General features: G+C 37.2%; 1 pseudogene; it reads right to left on the reverse strand.

Moving 5' to 3' along the window:
• Window positions 1-2,295: 2,295 nt before the first annotated feature.
• Window positions 2,296-17,873, reverse strand: LOC112794681 (potassium transporter 5-like; annotated as a pseudogene).
• Between the last annotated feature and the right edge of the window lie 425 nt (window positions 17,874-18,298).

The following is an 18,298-nucleotide window of genomic DNA, read 5'->3' on the forward strand; positions in this document are numbered from 1 at the left end:
CGAATAACCATCGACTCTGATACTACCTCTTGGGCAACTATGGAAAGCTTTAGACTACCGGACAGACTTCAGAGAGGAACTAAGTGCAAGAATATAAGATGAGAAGACACTACATTTAACTCAATATCATAAGATATCAAGTTAATAGGCTCTTTATCTTATATACTCTTCACTTCTCTATGTTTTTTTTCAATGTGGAATTAATTCATTCCACATACTCGCAACCATAACAATCTCGCCCTCAAATGTGAGCCACCACAGTGAGCACATCAACTTCCTCTCTTATGTGTTATCTACCATATTTGAGTATTCATTCCCATTTTAAACACTCCTTAACCATTAGACCAATTAACCATCGGCCCTGATACCATTTATTGCGCCATCGTGGAGAGCTCTGAACCACTGGACAGATTTCGAGAAGAAATCAGGTACAGGAATGTAAGATGAAAAAATACCACATCCAATTCAAAACCTTAAGGTGTCAAGTTAATGGGTCTCTCATCTTATATACTTTTCATTTCTCTATGTTTTCTCCAAAAGAGGGAACAACTACAAAGGTGAGAGAAAAGAGAGAAAATAAAATTCTGATTTTTATGCAGAGCAACAATCTTTGAACATCGATTTCTAATTTGTTTACCGTTGGATCAGTCTGAATTAGAACTAACAATAACATGCAAAATTCTTATTCTAAACATACTACTACCAATCTATTTAGTGATCAATGATTATTAAAGACATGTATACACACTTTGATAAACTTCTCTTCACTGAACTAAATTAAAGTTTATTGTCACATATTAGATTCTTTTATTCTCTTATATAGAATCAGCATGCTTTAAACTCACCATGTACTTATTATTAATATACTATAGGTTTTGATGAATATTTCATAATTTATATACTCAATTTTTTTTTTAAATTTAGTCATATGTTTGATATTGTAAGTATAATAATAAATTCATGAAGGATAATTTATTTAGTAAATTAAATGAGAAACAATTTTATTCATTTATTTTATATACTCTCACACATAAGCATTGACATAATTATAAATAAACTATTAATCATATTTAAGACTTTTCATTTTTTTGTGAAAAAGGAGTGGGATGAGGAAGGTAAGGAGATTGTCCTTGTCTTAACCACCAATTTTTATGTCGCTCAATTTAGCGAGTAGAAGTAGGATGGACCGATCATCCCAAAGCCCCAACCTTATTCTCTAAGAAATTGGTATCTGCTAAAAATAAAAATGTTTTTATATTTATTTATAAAATAAAATCCAAAAAAATTGTTAATAATTTATGAAAATCAAACATGTCTAAAATTGAACAACATAAGATGAGAAGACATCAACAGAGAGGAATCAAGTGCAAGAACATAAGATGCGAAGATATTACATCTAAGTTAAAATCTTAGGATGTCAAGTTAATGGATTTCTTATCTTATATACTCTTCACTTGCAATTGTACGCCAGTGCACTTTTGGAAAAAGAAGAAGCTTGCAAATATAATAAGAGCTTATATTATATTGCATAATATGATTGTTGAGGATGAAAGAGACACTCATGTAGGAAATGTTGTTCAAGACCTAGACTATCACAATATCGAAAATGGCTTATCACAATCTCATATGTGAAAAGAGAATTTTGCACCATACCATCAATTTTTCCAAAAAATGTCCAACTTCAAAATAGGTATCTGCATCGAGAACTAAAAGGGGACTTAATTGAACACATATGGCAATTTCACAATGCGCGTCGTCAACTATAGAGTTTAATTATGTTTTTCTTTATATTAAGTAATTTTGCAAATTAGTTTAAACTCAAATTATATATTATGTATTATTGTTATTTATTAAGTAATTAATTTTTTTTCAAATATTACTATTTTCATAATAGTGAATTATTTTTTAATTTATAAATTTTGATAATATTATTATAAAAAAATAAATAACTACATTAATTTATTTTAATTAATTAATTAAGTGTGACCACAATAGCAACTAAACTTAGTTCTTTCTAATAAAAAAGAGAGAAATATTTTGAGTTCTTATTTATTGTTTATGATGCAAAAGCTGGTATGAAGTTACTTCTTATGATAAGTTCATCATAAATAAGGACTAAGATGAGTTTTCAACTGGAGATGGTCTTATTATTTGATACTTACTTGAGTATTTGTTTGGTTACATGAAAATATAATAAACAAAAGACGAGAAAAACTAAGTACAAATAAATTTGATGCATGTAGAAATGTAATAGAGCAAGAGTAAGGGAAAAATGAAATGATCGTTGATGATGAGTTATATTTCATATATCATTCCAATCTTGAGAAGTCTCTTACGCGGGATAGCCATCAATTGGTTTCCTTGGCGGAAGTTCTTTCTTAAGAAAGTGTAAGCATAGTTGACAACTATCTTATTGAGAAATGATGAATTTGGTTGAGCCACCACCTCTGCTTCGCCAAACATATACATCACACCCTTTTGCATTGCCATGTCGATGAAGTTGACCTCAGGTTCATCTAGGTGAATGAAGGCCTTGAGATTTTGTATTAACTGTGATTCAAACATGAGAGCATAATCAAATTTATCTTTGTAACAACATCTAACCACGCAACGGAACATTCGGTACTCTTTGGGCTCCAAATGCCAAAATAGAAAACTCTCCTCCAAGGAAACTTGGCTGATAGAGATGACCTTAATAGAAACAAAGACAAGGGCTGAATGGATGGATGACATACAGGCTATGAGATGGGAGAATTTCAGAGGAATCCCCTACACAAGCTCAGAGTAGAGCAGCCCCACCCCAGGAACTCTTCTTATGTTCTTATCCATGGCCAATTTTCCTATGTACTCACTGCAAACCTTATTTCTAAACTCGAACATGTACTTCTCGTTGTGCACATAATACCAGATTCCCATGATCATCGTCAAGAACAAAGAAGACACAATTGGAAGATATCCTCCCTCCATGAACTTTGTTATTTGAGATAAGAAATAAATAGCCTCTATGTAGCCGAATACCAATAAGAAGATAGTAGCTTGCTATATGCTCTTCTTCCATATAACTACCATTGTCAATGTAACCAGCCACATTGTGATAAGCATATCCCCAATAACTGCAATCCTGTATACTGAACTTATTTTTCTGTGGTCTTAAAGGCAGCACACATAATAATGCTTCTAATCATGAACATGTAATTGATTTTAGGAATATACACCTGACCCTCGTGCTTAGTGGAAGTATGCACAACCTTAACTCGTGGAAAACAACCTAGACTCAGGACCTGCGATATGATGGAAAATGCTCCTGAAATCATTGCTTGGCTTTTTATGATAGCAGCACCAACAGCCACCACAAATATTGGCCAGTATATGGGATCTGCATGTATTGATGCATTGGACTTTACTAATTAATCATAATAACTACAGTAACTGAATTTCCTACAATTGCTCAACTTACTTGGTAGACTTTCACAGAAAGTATTGCCCACTTTTTCAGAGAACTTTCGAAGGAATGCAACTTGTCCAGTATATGCACACAATATTGCAGGTGTAAAACCCGGTTAATTAACGGCTAATTAACCCATAAATGAGAATTTATTCTAGAAAGCCCAAAATGTGATTCTTATGGCTAAATGTGATAGAGGAGATTGAGACGAGAATTTCGGTACCAATTTTATAGAATTCGGACCAAGATTGGACCGAACGGGCCAAACCGGGCCAATTAGACCCAAAGTGGGCCCTTGGCCCAACACAACTTAACCAAAACCCTAGTTTTCAGCACTCTCTCTCCTCACAACACACTCAAACACGCTGAAATGGTGGAGAGGAAGGGAAGAACACTCTCTCAACTTCTTTCTCTCACTTGATCTTCAAACCACCATAACTTTTGATCTAGAGCTCCGATTGCCGCTCCGTTTGCGGCCACGCGTTCACCGCGGAGAGCTCTACAAAACCCATACAATCAATCTTGAGGTAAGTGGTGGACGAAATTGTGATTCCCTTTTTTCTTGTAATTGGATTTATAAAAGATGTATACTCTGAGGGCATTGTTTATTTTCTTCACAATCTCGTTCAACTAACCAGCAAGTGTACTGGGTCGTCCAAGTAATAACCTTACGTGAGTAAGGGTCGAATCCACAGAGATTGTTGGCATGAAGCAAGCTATGGTCACCTTGCAAATCTCAGTTAGGCAGATTTAAAATAGTTTATGGGTTTTCGAAAATAGAAATAATAAAATAGAATATAATAAAAAGGATAGAACACTTATGCAGATTCATTGGTAGGATTTCAGATAAGCGGATGGAGATGCTGTAGAGCTCTTGGACGCCTGCTCTCCTACTCCTTCTACTCAATCCTTCTTACTCCTTTCCATGGCAAGCTTTGTATAGGGGTTCACCATCAACTGTGGCTACTTTCATTCCTCACGGGGAAATAACCTGTGCGGCTGTCACTCGCACAGCTAACCAGTCTGGAGGCATCACCCATGGCTGATAGCTACATCCCATCCTCGCAGTGAAAACTATGCAACGCACTCTGTCACAGTACGGCTAATCACCGGTTGGTTCCCGCTCCTACTGGAATAGAATCCCTCTTTTGCGTCTGTCACTAACGCCCAGCAGGTTAAAGTTTGAAGCACGTCACGGTCATTCATGATCGGAATCCTACTCGGAACACCACAGACAAGGTTGGACTTTCCGGACTCCCAGGATCCTACTCGGAACACCACAGACAAGGTTGGACTTTCCGGATCCAGATGAATGCCGCCAACTATCTAACTTATACCACGAAGATTCTGTTGGGGAATCTAAGAGATACGCATTCAAGCTCTGTTGCATGTAGGACGTAAGTGGTTGTCAATCACTCGCGTTCATAATTGAGAATGATAATGAGGGTAATCTGACTCATCACATTCATCATGTTCTTGGGTACGAATGAATATCTTGGAATAAGAATAAAAGAGAATTGAATAAAAGAAGATAGAATTTCATTAATACTTGAGGTACAGCAGAGCTCCACACCCTTAATCTATGGTGTGCAGAAACTCCACCGTTGAAAATACATAAGCAAAAGAGTTCAGGCATGGCCGAATGGCCAGCCCTCTCTAACGTGATCAATGATCCCCTAAGATGAAGAGTAAAACAAAACTGAGATCAAAGATGAGATCAAAGATGTCTAATACAATAGATAAATGTCCTATATATACTAGACTAGCTACTAGGGTTTACATGAGTAAGTAATTGATGCATAAATCCACTTCCGGGGCCCACTTGGTGTATGCTTGGGCTGAGCTTGATTAATTCACGAGCTAAGGCATATCTTGGCGTTGAACTCTGAGTTATGACGTGTTTTGGGCGTTCAACTCCGGATCATGACATTTTTTTGGCGTTTAACTCCAGACAGCAGCGTGTACTTGGCGTTCAACGCCAAGTTACGTCGTCATTCTTCGAATAAAGTATGGACTATTATATATTGCTGGAAAGCTCTGGATGTCTACTTTCCAACGCCGTTGAGAGCGCGCCAATTGGAGTTCTGTAGCTCCAGAAATCCATTTCGAGTGCAGGGAGGTCAGAATCCAACAGCATCAGCAGTCCTTTTGTTAGCCTTCTTCAGAGTTTTGCTCAAATCCCTCAATTTCAGTCAGAATTTACCTGAAATCACAGAAAAACACACAAACTCATAGTAAAGTCCAGAAATGTGAATTTAACATAAAAACTAATGAAAACATCCCTAAAAGTAGCTCAAACTTACTAAAAACTATATGAAAACAATGCCAAAAAGCGTATAAATTATCCGCTCATCACAACACCAAACTTAAATTGTTGCTTGTCCCCAAGCAACTGAAAATCAAATAGGATAAAAGAAGAGAATATACTATAAAGTCCAAAATATCAATGAATATTAATTTAATTAGATGAGCGGGACTTGTAGCTTTTTGCTTCTGAACAGTTTTGGCATCTCACTTTTTCCTTTGAAGTTTAGAGTGATTGGCTTCTCTAGGAACTTAGAATTTCAGATAGTGTTATTGACTTTCCTAGTTAGGCATGTTGATTCTTGAACACAGCTACTTTATGAGTCTTGGCTGTGGCCCTAAGCACTTTGTCTTCCAGTATTACCACCGGATACACAAATGCCACAGACACATAACTGGGTGAACCTTTTCAGATTGTGACTCAGCTTTGCTAAAGTCCCCAGTTAGTGGTGTCCAGAGCTCTTAAGCACACTCTTTTGCTTTGGATCACGACTTTAACCACTCAGTCTCAAGCTTTTCACTTGGACCTTCATGACACAAGCACATGGTTAGGGACAGCTTGATTTAGCCGCTTAGGCCTGGATTTTATTTCCTTGGGCCCTCCTATCCATTGATGCTCAAAGCCTTGGATCCTTGCTACCCTTGCCTTTTGGTTTTAATGGCTATTGGCTTTTTCTGCTTGCTTTTTCTTTCTATTTTATTTTATTTTTTTTTTTCGCCACTTTTTTTTTTCACTGCTTTTTCTTGCTTCAAGAATCAATTCATGAATTTTTCAGTTCATCAATAACATTTCTCTTTGTTCATCATTCTTTCAAGAGTCAATAATTTTAACACTCATAAACAACAAGATCAAAAAATATGCACTGTTCAAGCATTCATTCAGAAAACAAAAATTATTGCCACCACATCAATATAATTAAATTAAATTCACTAATAATTTCGAAAATTATGTACTTCTTGTTCTTTTGAATTAAAACATTTTTCTTTTAAGAGAGGTGAAAGACTAATGGATTTTATTCATAGCTTTAAGGCATGGTTACATACTAATGATCATGAAGTAGAAACACAAAAACATAGACAAACATAATACTTAAAAACAGAAAACAGAAAGAAAATAAAGAACAAGGAATGAATCCACCTCTAGTGGCGTCTTCTTCTTGAAGGACCAATGATGTTCTTCAACTCTTCTATGTCCCTTCCTTGCCTTTGTTGCTCCTCTCTCATAGCTCTTTGATCTTCTCTTATTTCTTGGAGAGTGAGGGCGTGTTCATGGTGTTCCACCCTTAGTTGTTCCACGTTTTGGCTCAAGTCTTCTAAGGAGGTACTGAGTTGCTCCCAATAGTTGTTGGGAGGAAAGTGTATTCCATGAGGTATTTGTTGATGAACTTCCTCATGTTCTCCTTGGGGGCCGTGAGGGACTTCCCTTGTTTGCTCCATCCTTTTCTTGGTGATGGGCTTGTCTTCTTCAATGGAGACATCTCCATCTATGATAACTCCAGCTGAATAACATAGATGGCATATGAGGTGGGGGAAGGCTAGCCGTGCCATGTATGAAGGCTTGTCAGCTATTTTGTAGAGTTCATTGGCTATGACTTCATGAACCTCTACTTCCTCTCCAATCATGATGCTATGAATCATGATTGCCCGATCCACAGTAACTTCAGATCGGTTGCTTGTAGGGATGATGGATCTTTGGATGAACTCCAGCCATCCTCTAGCTACAGGCTTGAGGTCCAGTCTTCTTAGTTGGACCGGTTTGCCTTTGGAGTCTACTCTCCATTGGACGCCTTCCACACAAATGTCCATTAGGACTTGGTCCAACCTTTGATTGAAGTTGACCCTCCTTGTGTAGGGGCGTTCATCACCTTGCATCATGGGTAGATGAAACGCCAACCTCACATTTTCCGGACTGAAATCTAAGTATTTCCCCCGAACCATTGTGAGATAGTTCTTTGGATTCGGGTTCATACTTTGATCATGGTTCCTTGTGATCCATGCATTAGCATAGAACTCTTGAACCATCAGTAATCCGACTTGTTGCATGGGGTTGGTTATGACTTCCCACCCTCTTCTTTGGATCTCATGTCGGATTTCCGGATACTCATTCTTTTTGAGCTTGAAGGGGACCTCAGGGATCACCCTCTTCTTTGCCACAACATCATAGAAGTGGTCTTGGTGGCTCTTGGAGATGAATCTCTCCTTTTCCCATGATTCGGAAGTGGAAGCTTTTGCCTTCCCTTTTCCTTTTCTTGAGGAAACTCCGGTCTTGGGTGCCATTGATGGTGAATGAAAAATAAAAAGCTAGGCTTTTTACCACACCAAACTTAAAATTTGCTCGTCCTCGAGCAAAAAGAAAAGAAGAGTAGAAGAAGAAGAAGAAGAAAAAGTGGAAGAGAGGGAGAGAAGTGGTTTCGGCTATATGAGAGAAGAATGGGTAGTGTTGTGTGAAAATAAAGAAGAAAGGAGAGGTATTTATAGGGAGGGGGGAAGGGTTAGGTTTCGGCCATTTTGGGTGGGAATGGGTGGGAAATTGAATTTGAATGTAATGGAGGTAGGTGGGGTTTATGGGGAAGAGGAGGTTGATGTGAATGGTGCATGGGGTAATTGGGAAGAGAAATTGATGTGATTGGTGAAGGTTTTTGGGAAGGGTGACATTGAGAATGAGATTTGGATTAGGAGAGTGTGAATAGGATTAAAAGAAAAGGTAGGTGGGGATCCTGTGGGGTCCACAGGTCCTGAGGTGGGAATCCTGTGGGGTCCACAGGTCCTGAGGTGAAAAGAAATACCATTCCTTCACCCTATAGGCGTGTAAATTGCCTTCATGCACCAATCTGGCGTTCAAACGCCCATTGGTGCATGTTCTGGGCGTTAAACGCCCATGTGATGCTTGATTCTGGCGTTGAACGCCAGTTTCAAGCTTGTTTCTGGCGTTCAGCGCCAGATTGTCCTCTGCGTGCGCATCCTGGCGTTAAACGCCAGGATGTAGCTTGTTTTGGGCGTTCAGCGCCAGGAAGATGCTCTGTTCTGGCGTTGAACGCCCGCCAGATGCATCTTCTGGGCGTTGAACGCCGGCCCGTGCGTCCTCCAGGGTGAAAATTTTTTTCTTCTGTTTTTGACTCTGTTTTTAATTTTTTTTGATTTTTTTCGTGACTCCTCATGATCATGTACCTAATTAAACACAAAAATAACAAAGAAACAAAATAAAATAAAATTAGATAAATAAAATTGGGTTGCCTCCCAACAAGCGCTTCTTTAATGTCAATAGCTTGACAGTGGCTCTCATGGAGCCACAGAGCAATCAAGTCAATGTTGTCTAGTCCCAACACCAAACTTAGAGTTTGGATATGGGGTTTGAACACCAAACTTAGAGTTTGGTTGTGGCTTCACAACACCAAACTTAGAGTTTGACTGTGTGGGCTCTTCTTGACCTTGAACTGGGAGAAGCTCTTCATGCTTGCTCTCTTTTGTCACAGAGGGATTTCCATGTGCTTGAAACACAAGGTATTCCCCATTCAATTGAAGGACTAACTCTCCTCTGTTGACATCTATCACAGCTTCTGCTGTGGCTAGGAAAGGTCTTCCTAGGATGATGCATTCATCATCTTCCTTCCTAGTATCTAGGATTAGGAAATCAGCAGGGATGTAAAAGTCTTCAACTTTTATAAGCACGTCCTCTACTATCCCATGAGCTTGTCTTATGGATTTATCTGCCAATTGTAATGAGAACAAGGCAGGTTGTACCTCAATGATTCCTAGCTTCTCCATTACAGAGAGGGGCATAAGGTTTATCCCTGACCCAAGATCACACAGAGCTTTTTCAAAGCTCATGGTGCCAATGGTGCAAGGTATCAAGAACTTGCCAGGATCTTGTTTCTTTTGAGGTAGAGTTTCCTGAATCCAAGTTTCTAATTCATTAATGAGCAAGGGAGGTTTACTTTCCAAAGTCTCATTACCAAACAGCTTGGCATTCAGTTTCATGATAGCTCCTAGATATTGAGCAACTTGCTCACTAGTCACATCTTCATCCTCCTCAGAGGATGAATAATAGTCAGAGCTCATGAATGGCAGAAGGAGATTTAGTGGAATCTCTATGGTCTCTGTGTGAGCCTCAGATTCCTCAGGATCCTTATTAGGAAGCTCCTTCTTGCTTGGAGGACGTCCCAGGAGATCTTCCTCACTGGGACTTTCGTCCTCCTCCTCCCTAGTACATTCGGCCATGTTGACTAAGTCAATGGCCTTGCATTCTCCCTTTGGATTCTCTTCTGTATTACTTGGGAGAATACTGGGAGGAGTTTCAATAACTTTCTTACTCAGCTGGCCTGCTTGTGCTTCCAAATTTCTAATGGAGGATCTTGTTTCATTCATGAAACTGAAGGTGGCCTTTGACAGATCAGAGACTATATTAGCTAAATTAGAATTATTTTGTTCAGAGTTCTCTGTCTGTTGCTGAGAAGATGATGGATATGGCTTACTATTATTCAGCCTATTGCGTCCACCATTGTTAAAACCTTGTTGAGGTTTTTGTTGATCCTTCCAGGAGAAATTTGGATGATTTCTCCATGATGGGTTATAGGTATTTCCATATGGTTCACCCAGATAATTAACCTCTGCCATGGCAGGGTTCTCAGGATCATAAGCTTCTTCAGAAGCTGCCTCTCTAGTACTGTTGGATGCATGTTGCAATCCATTCAGATTTTGAGAGATCATGTTGACCTGTTGAGTCAACACTTTGTTCTGAACCAATATGGCATTCAGAGCATCAATTTCAAGAACTCCTTTCTTCTGAGGGACCCCATTATTCACGGAATTTCTCTCAGAGGTATACATGAACTGGTTGTTAGCAACCATGTCAATGAGTTCTTGAGCCTCTTCAGGCGTTTTCTTCAGGTGAATAGATCCACCTGCAGAATGGTCCAAGGACATTTTCGAAAATTCAGAGAGACCATAATAGAATATATCTAATAGGGTCCATTCTGAAAACATGTCAGATGGACATCTCTTGGTCAGCTGCTTGTATCTTTCCCAAGCTTCATAGAGGGATTCACCATCTTTTTGTTTGAAGGTTTGAACATCCACTCTCAGCTTGCTCAGCTTTTGAGGAGGAAAGAATTTATCCAAGAAGGCAGTGACCAGCTTATCCCAGGAGTCCAGGCTATCCTTAGGTTGTGAATCCAACCATATTCTAGCTCTGTCTCTTACAGCAAAAGGGAAAAGCATGAGTCTGTAGACTTCAGGATTAACTCCATTCGTCTTTACAGTATCACAGACCTGCAAGAACTCAGTTAAAAACTGATAAGGATCTTCAGATGGAAGTCCATAAAACTTGCAGTTTTGTTGCATCAAGGCAACTAGTTGAGGCTTAAGCTCAAAGTTATTGGCTCCAATGGCAGGAATGGAGATGCTTCTTCCATCAAACTTGGATGTTGGCTTTGTGAAGTCACCAAGCATTCTCCTTGCATTATTATCATTATTATTTTCGGCTGCCATCTCCTTCTCCTGTTCGAAAATTTCTAAAAGGTTATTTCTGGATTGTTGTAATTTAGCTTCTCTTAATTTTCTCTTCAGAGTCCTTTCAGGTTCTGGATCAGCTTCAACAAGAGTGCCTTTATCCTTGTTCCTGCTCATAAGAAAGAGAGAAGAAAACAAGAAAAGAAAGAGGAATCCTCTATGTCACAGTATAGAGATTCCTTTATGTTAGTAGAAGAAGAAAGGGGTAGAAGAAAGAAGAAGGATGGATTCGGATTTGGATGAAGAGAGGTGAAGAGATGTGTTAGTAATTAAATAATTAAAAAGAATAAGAAAAGAGAGGGAGAAGAATTCGAAAATAATTTTTTTGAAAAAGGGGTTAGTATTTTCGAAAATTAAAGATGAGATGAGATTAAAATTAAAATTTAAAACAAAAAGAATTTTTGAAAAAGGGAGGGAGAATTTTCGAAAATAGAAGAGGGAAAAGTAGTTAGGTGGTTTTGAAAAAGATAAGAGACAAACAAAGAGTTAGTTAGTTGATTGAAAAAGATTTGAAATCAAAATTTGAAAAAGATAAGAAGATAAGAAAAAAGATAAGATATTTTGAAATCAAATTTTAAAAAAAAATAAAATTTTGAAAAAGATAAGATAAAAGAGATAAAAAGATTTTTAAGAAAAAGATATTTTGAAAAAGATTTAATTTTTAAAATTACTTAACTAACAAGAAACTACAAGATAAGATTCTAGAACTTAAAGATTGAACCTTTCTTAACAAGAAAGTAACAAACTTCAAATTTTTGAACCAATCACATTAATTGTTAGCTAATTTTTCGAAAATTGGATAAAAAGATAAGAAAAAGATTTTGAAAATATTTTGAAAAATATTTTTGAAATTTTCAAAAATAAAAAAAATGAAAAAGATATGATTTTTGAAAAAGATTTTGAAAAGATAAGATTTTTAAAATTGAAATTTTGACTTGACTTGTAAGAAACAACTAATTTTTAAAAATTTTTGACCAAGTCAACCCAAAATTTCGAAATTTTGGAGGAAAATAAGGAAAAGATATTTTTGATTTTTAAATATTGAATGAAAAACACAAAAATGACCCAAAACATGAAAATTTTGGATCAAGACACAAGATGCATGCAAGAATGCTATGAATGTCAAGATGAACACCAAGAACACTATGAAGATCATGATGAACATCAAGAACATAATTTTGAAAAATTTTTGATGCAAAGAAAACATGCAAGACACCAAACTTAGAAATCTTTAATGTCTGAAAAATATGAATGCAAAAATGCACATGAAAAACAACAAAAGACACAAAACAAGAAATCATCAAGATCAAACAAGAAGACTTGTCAAGAACAACTTGAAGATCATGAAGAACACTATGAATGCATGGGATTTTCGAAAAAATGCAAGAAAAATTTTTAAAGCATGCAATTGACACCAAACTTAAAAATCAACACAAGACTCAAACAAGAAACACAAAATATTTTTTATTTTTATGATTTTCTAATTTTTTTGTATTTTTATTAATTTTTTTCGAAAAACATTTTTTAAAAAAAAACGAAAAATAAAAGAAAAATTTTGAAAAATATTTTTGAAAAGAAAATTACCTAATCTGAGCAACAAGATGAACCGTCAGTTGTCCATACTCGAACAATCCCCGGCAACGGCGCCAAAAACTTGGTGGACGAAATTGTGATTCCCTTTTTTCTTGTAATTGGATTTATAAAAGATGTATACTCTGAGGGCATTGTTTATTTTCTTCACAATCTCGTTCAACTAACCAGCAAGGGTACTGGGTCGTCCAAGTAATAACCTTACGTGAGTAAGGGTCGAATCCACAGAGATTGTTGGCATGAAGCAAGCTATGGTCACCTTGCAAATCTCAGTTAGGCAGATTTAAAATAGTTTATGGGTTTTCGAAAATAGAAATAATAAAATAGAATATAATAAAAAGGATAGAACACTTATGCAGATTCATTGGTAGGATTTCAGATAAGCGGATGGAGATGCTGTAGAGCTCTTGGACGCCTGCTCTCCTACTCCTTCTACTCAATCCTTCTTACTCCTTTCCATGGCAAGCTTTGTATAGGGGTTCACCATCAACTGTGGCTACTTTCATTCCTCACGGGGAAATAACCTGTGCGGCTGTCACTCGCACAGCTAACCAGTCTGGAGGCATCACCCATGGCTGATAGCTACATCCCATCCTCGCAGTGAAAACTATGCAACGCACTCTGTCACAGTACGGCTAATCACCGGTTGGTTCCCGCTCCTACTGGAATAGAATCCCTCTTTTGCGTCTGTCACTAACGCCCAGCAGGTTAAAGTTTGAAGCACGTCACGGTCATTCATGATCGGAATCCTACTCGGAACACCACAGACAAGGTTGGACTTTCCGGACTCCCAGGATCCTACTCGGAACACCACAGACAAGGTTGGACTTTCCGGATCCAAATGAATGCCGCCAACTATCTAACTTATACCACGAAGATTCTGTTGGGGAATCTAAGAGATACGCATTCAAGCTCTGTTGCATGTAGGACGTAAGTGGTTGTCAATCACTCGCGTTCATAATTGAGAATGATAATGAGGGTAATCTGACTCATCACATTCATCATGTTCTTGGGTACGAATGAATATCTTGGAATAAGAATAAAAGAGAATTGAATAAAAGAAGATAGAATTTCATTAATACTTGAGGTACAGCAGAGCTCCACACCCTTAATCTATGGTGTGCAGAAACTCCACCGTTGAAAATACATAAGCAAAAGAGTTCAGGCATGGCCGAATGGCCAGCCCTCTCTAACGTGATCAATGATCCCCTAAGATGAAGAGTAAAACAAAACTGAGATCAAAGATGAGATCAAAGATGTCTAATACAATAGATAAATGTCCTATATATACTAGACTAGCTACTAGGGTTTACATGAGTAAGTAATTGATGCATAAATCCACTTCCGGGGCCCACTTGGTGTATGCTTGGGCTGAGCTTGATTAATTCACGAGCTAAGGCATATCTTGGCGTTGAACTCTGAGTTATGACGTGTTTTGGGCGTTCAACTCCGGATCATGACATTTTTCTGGCGTTTAACTCCAGACAGCAGCGTGTACTTGGCGTTCAACGCCAAGTTACGTCGTCATTCTTCGAATAAAGTATGGACTATTATATATTGCTGGAAAGCTCTGGATATCTACTTTCCAACGCCGTTGAGAGCGCGCCAATTGGAGTTTTGTAGCTCCAGAAAATCCATTTCGAGTGCAGGGAGGTCAGAATCCAACAGCATCAGCAGTCCTTTTGTTAGCCTTCTTCAGAGTTTTGCTCAAATCCCTCAATTTCAGTCAGAATTTACCTGAAATCACAGAAAAATACACAAACTCATAGTAAAGTCCAGAAATGTGAATTTAACATAAAAACTAATGAAAACATCCCTAAAAGTAGCTCAAACTTACTAAAAACTATATGAAAACAATGCCAAAAAGCGTATAAATTATCCGCTCATCAGTAAGCCACGTGTTACTGTTCGAAATTCCAGTCCTTATTTTCGAGTTTCATGGGTGAAATGTTGAGATTTTGGGTTCTTTGATGTTATAGGACCCAACTCTCTTGAAGGAGAAGGTTAATCTTGTCTCCTTGGACCTTGGGTGTGGTAAGATTCTCAACCCTAGTGTATTTTGTTGTTTTATGATGTTTGGGTTTTGAGATGTTGTGTATGGGTATGATGATTGTGGCTTAGGTTGTGTATATGTGAATATTGGAGCTTGATTTGGTGATTTTGAAAAGCTTGGAAAGGGCTTGGTGGTGAAAAATCTGTTCTTGGAGGTATTGAGGCCTTGAGAGCTTGTGGATAAGTGGTTTGGAAGTGCTCCGGGTGAGCTTGGGAAAATCGGCTAAGGTATGGTTTCGGTTTCCCGTATCTAATATGTAATGTGGTAGGAAATACTTAGGCTAGAGGCCCTAAGATAGGCATTGAATGGTTGATGTTGTTGAATGATTGAGATATGTGATGTGGTCATATATGTGATGATGATTATTGATGCCTTGGTAGTATGATGTATGAGAAATATGCATGTTGTGATATATGCTTGATGATTGGTTATGGTTGAATTGTGGGTTGAACCATGTTGATGGTGAGTATGATATTGATTGTGTACAATGATGATTTATTAGATTTGGTGTTGTTGAGAGTTGGCATGAGGAAGAGTATATGATATGTCAATATGTTTGAGTTTGAGCCACTTGAGTGAAGTGGGTTAAAATGATGAGATAGTGATTTTGTGTATTGTGGTAAAGTCTCAATGTGTGAGTTGAGGAGGCTTGATGTTGAATTTGATTCATTTTGATTGATTTCAAAGAAAAGGGATGAAAATGGCATGTTTTGATTGATTTTGAAAAGAGTTGGAAATGGCTTGTTTGCAAATGGCACTTTGTGGTTTTCAGATGCAGGACGTACGGTTTCTCGCTGAGGCATGCTGGAGACTTCTAGATTTGCGAAGATTCCTTGTTCTTGGGGACCATATTTTGGTTTATATGTTTTGCTTAGATACTTTTATCTCCATTAAATAATACAAACTGTGATGACTCCTCTTATGGGAGATTTTGGAGAATAGGTTTTATGTATTTGTGTCCCTTTGGGGTTTCCTTATTTTATCATATGTATATATTGCTATGCTCGGACCGGTTATCTTCGCAGCCGGATCTTGAGTCTTGATATTCCTATTTTTGACACTCCTTTATATATATATATTTCTCGCGTTGGTTTATCCTTATTCGTTACGTTGTCGATCGGAGTGTTGCGCTTTGAAGTTGCGATGTTTTTTTTGTTTACCCCTTTTTCTACAAAGGCTCCTAGTTATAATCAATCATTCATACTACTATATGTACTAAATTTTTTATTTTAGAGGTCGTAATACCTTGCCATCTCTGAATTATGACTTAAGCATAAGACTCTGTATGGCAGGGTGTTACAGCAGGACATGTAATAAAAGTGAAGCTGATCTGGGTCAATAATAACGATAATTTAGTAAGCTTACTTCTTATATAACTCTTAGAAATTAGAATGTGATTGGATGACATAATAAAGGTTGTTATACGACCCAGGTAAATATATTAGCAAAGTTCCCTGCCAAATCAGAAAGAAAAAAAAAGCAAGTTTAATATAAAAAAGAAAATATATGCACAAACACAAGTTTACATTTATTTACTCACTTGAATTGCTCATACATTAAAGTGACCCAAGTCTGCAGACATGGCCTCAGATCCTATTATTATGAGTACTAATTAGAATTAAAGAACAATACAACTTAATTAAGGAGATTAATAAGCTAGGAGCAGAACTGATTTTTTGATTAATAATAAAAATAAAATTCTTTAGGCAAATATACTATATGCCGACCTGTGATGCATAGAAACACTCCACCAAGTGATAGTCATCCTTGCTTACCGTTGCGTTTGAAGTAATCAACTATATATTTTGAATTGAAAGCACGCAACACTCTAATATCATATTTGAACAAAACCCTAACAAGTCTTCTTTTGACAGGAAATGGTCAATGTTCGAAAAAATCTAAAGGACTTTAAGGACGGACCAACTCCCGTGTATGCGGATTTGGGTAAACACTTCGGTACTGACACCAAGTATTTTGACAAGACAGTAGTTTCAAAGAGAAGCTGGATAAGTCTATTTGTCATATGACATGGTACTTACATCGATGCAATCGAACAACCAAGATGTGTTTTTGTTTATCCATGTATGTAATCTGTCTAGTTACAAGTGTATATTATTGCAGTGATTTTTTTTCATATGTATGTCCCATCACTGGTTGGTGTATGCATTCTATGTCTATGGAAAAATGCTTTTCGTACTGGATAGTTTACACAGTAAACCACATTATACATCACAGATGAGGATAGTGCATATGCGGTACAAAAAGATCTCATGACTTTGTTAATCTATTTAACCCGTATTATTATATTACGTTTAAACTTTAAATGCGTTTCATGATAGGCTCATTGAAGACATAGATAAAGTGGCCATTCCAACATATAAGCCCACTCAAAGAGGCTTGCCTCGTACATACACCTATGTCCCAATACAACCAAATGGGTGAGTTTTCCTTAAAATCTAACAATATCTTAATTTGTAAGTTTATTTAAGATCTATACATGTTTTCCTAATACAGTCCATTATTTTCATTCACCTAGTTTTGATTATGGTGTATATATACACCATAAATTCATGGAGTACTAGACCGAAGATGGTAAATTAAATGAACAGAATTGTGAGCTTCCAAATCTTATTGCTAAATAACTAATTATCTAAACACACATGACTGCCCGTTACTAAATGCCGTTATACAATATTGATTTTTAGATTCAGGACACCATCAAGTTATATAAGAAGAAAATAATACTTGATATTATATTTTGGATCATACTAATTCAGCCATTGAAGAAGCACTAGATTTCCTTGACCACCGTCTTCAACCTGTTGCGTGCCACAACCATCCAAGGAACAAATGTAAGGAGGTTAGAACACTGTTCACAGAACCTGGCACAAAGAGCATGCTTCGACGAGCTAAATGATTGCCAAAGAAACAGACCATCAAAGGTGCTAGAACATTCTTGTTTACCTTGTCCATAGATACCCTCACATGCTGAGCTATATTTTGTTGCAACTTGATATTTTTCTTATGTTACACATATTGATTATTTCTTTTGGATTCTTATGTTGTTATTAGCGAGTATTTATTTTGAGAACCTTGTTCAATTTTGTTGATTAATTAACAGAGAATGCGTCTATTATGGATGTGAATCCTCTCTTGGGACATTGGTATATCTTATTTTGCACAAGCTAAACATTTGCTCCGTTTTAATGTATAAATGTTTGCATAGGCTAAACATGTTAATATTTCAAAAGTGTTATTGCTGGATGTGTCTACTTCTAACGGAGATTTCTATTTTGGCCGTGTCATCTTCGGAGGTGTCTATATATGGATGTGTCTTCTATTATAGGTATCTTTTGTCAATGTGTCTCTTATGTATTTGTGTAACTATGGATGTGTCT

Source organism: Arachis hypogaea, chromosome 4 (genome assembly GCF_003086295.3).
Source record: "Arachis hypogaea cultivar Tifrunner chromosome 4, arahy.Tifrunner.gnm2.J5K5, whole genome shotgun sequence".
Classification (NCBI taxonomy): Eukaryota; Viridiplantae; Streptophyta; class Magnoliopsida; order Fabales; family Fabaceae; genus Arachis; species Arachis hypogaea.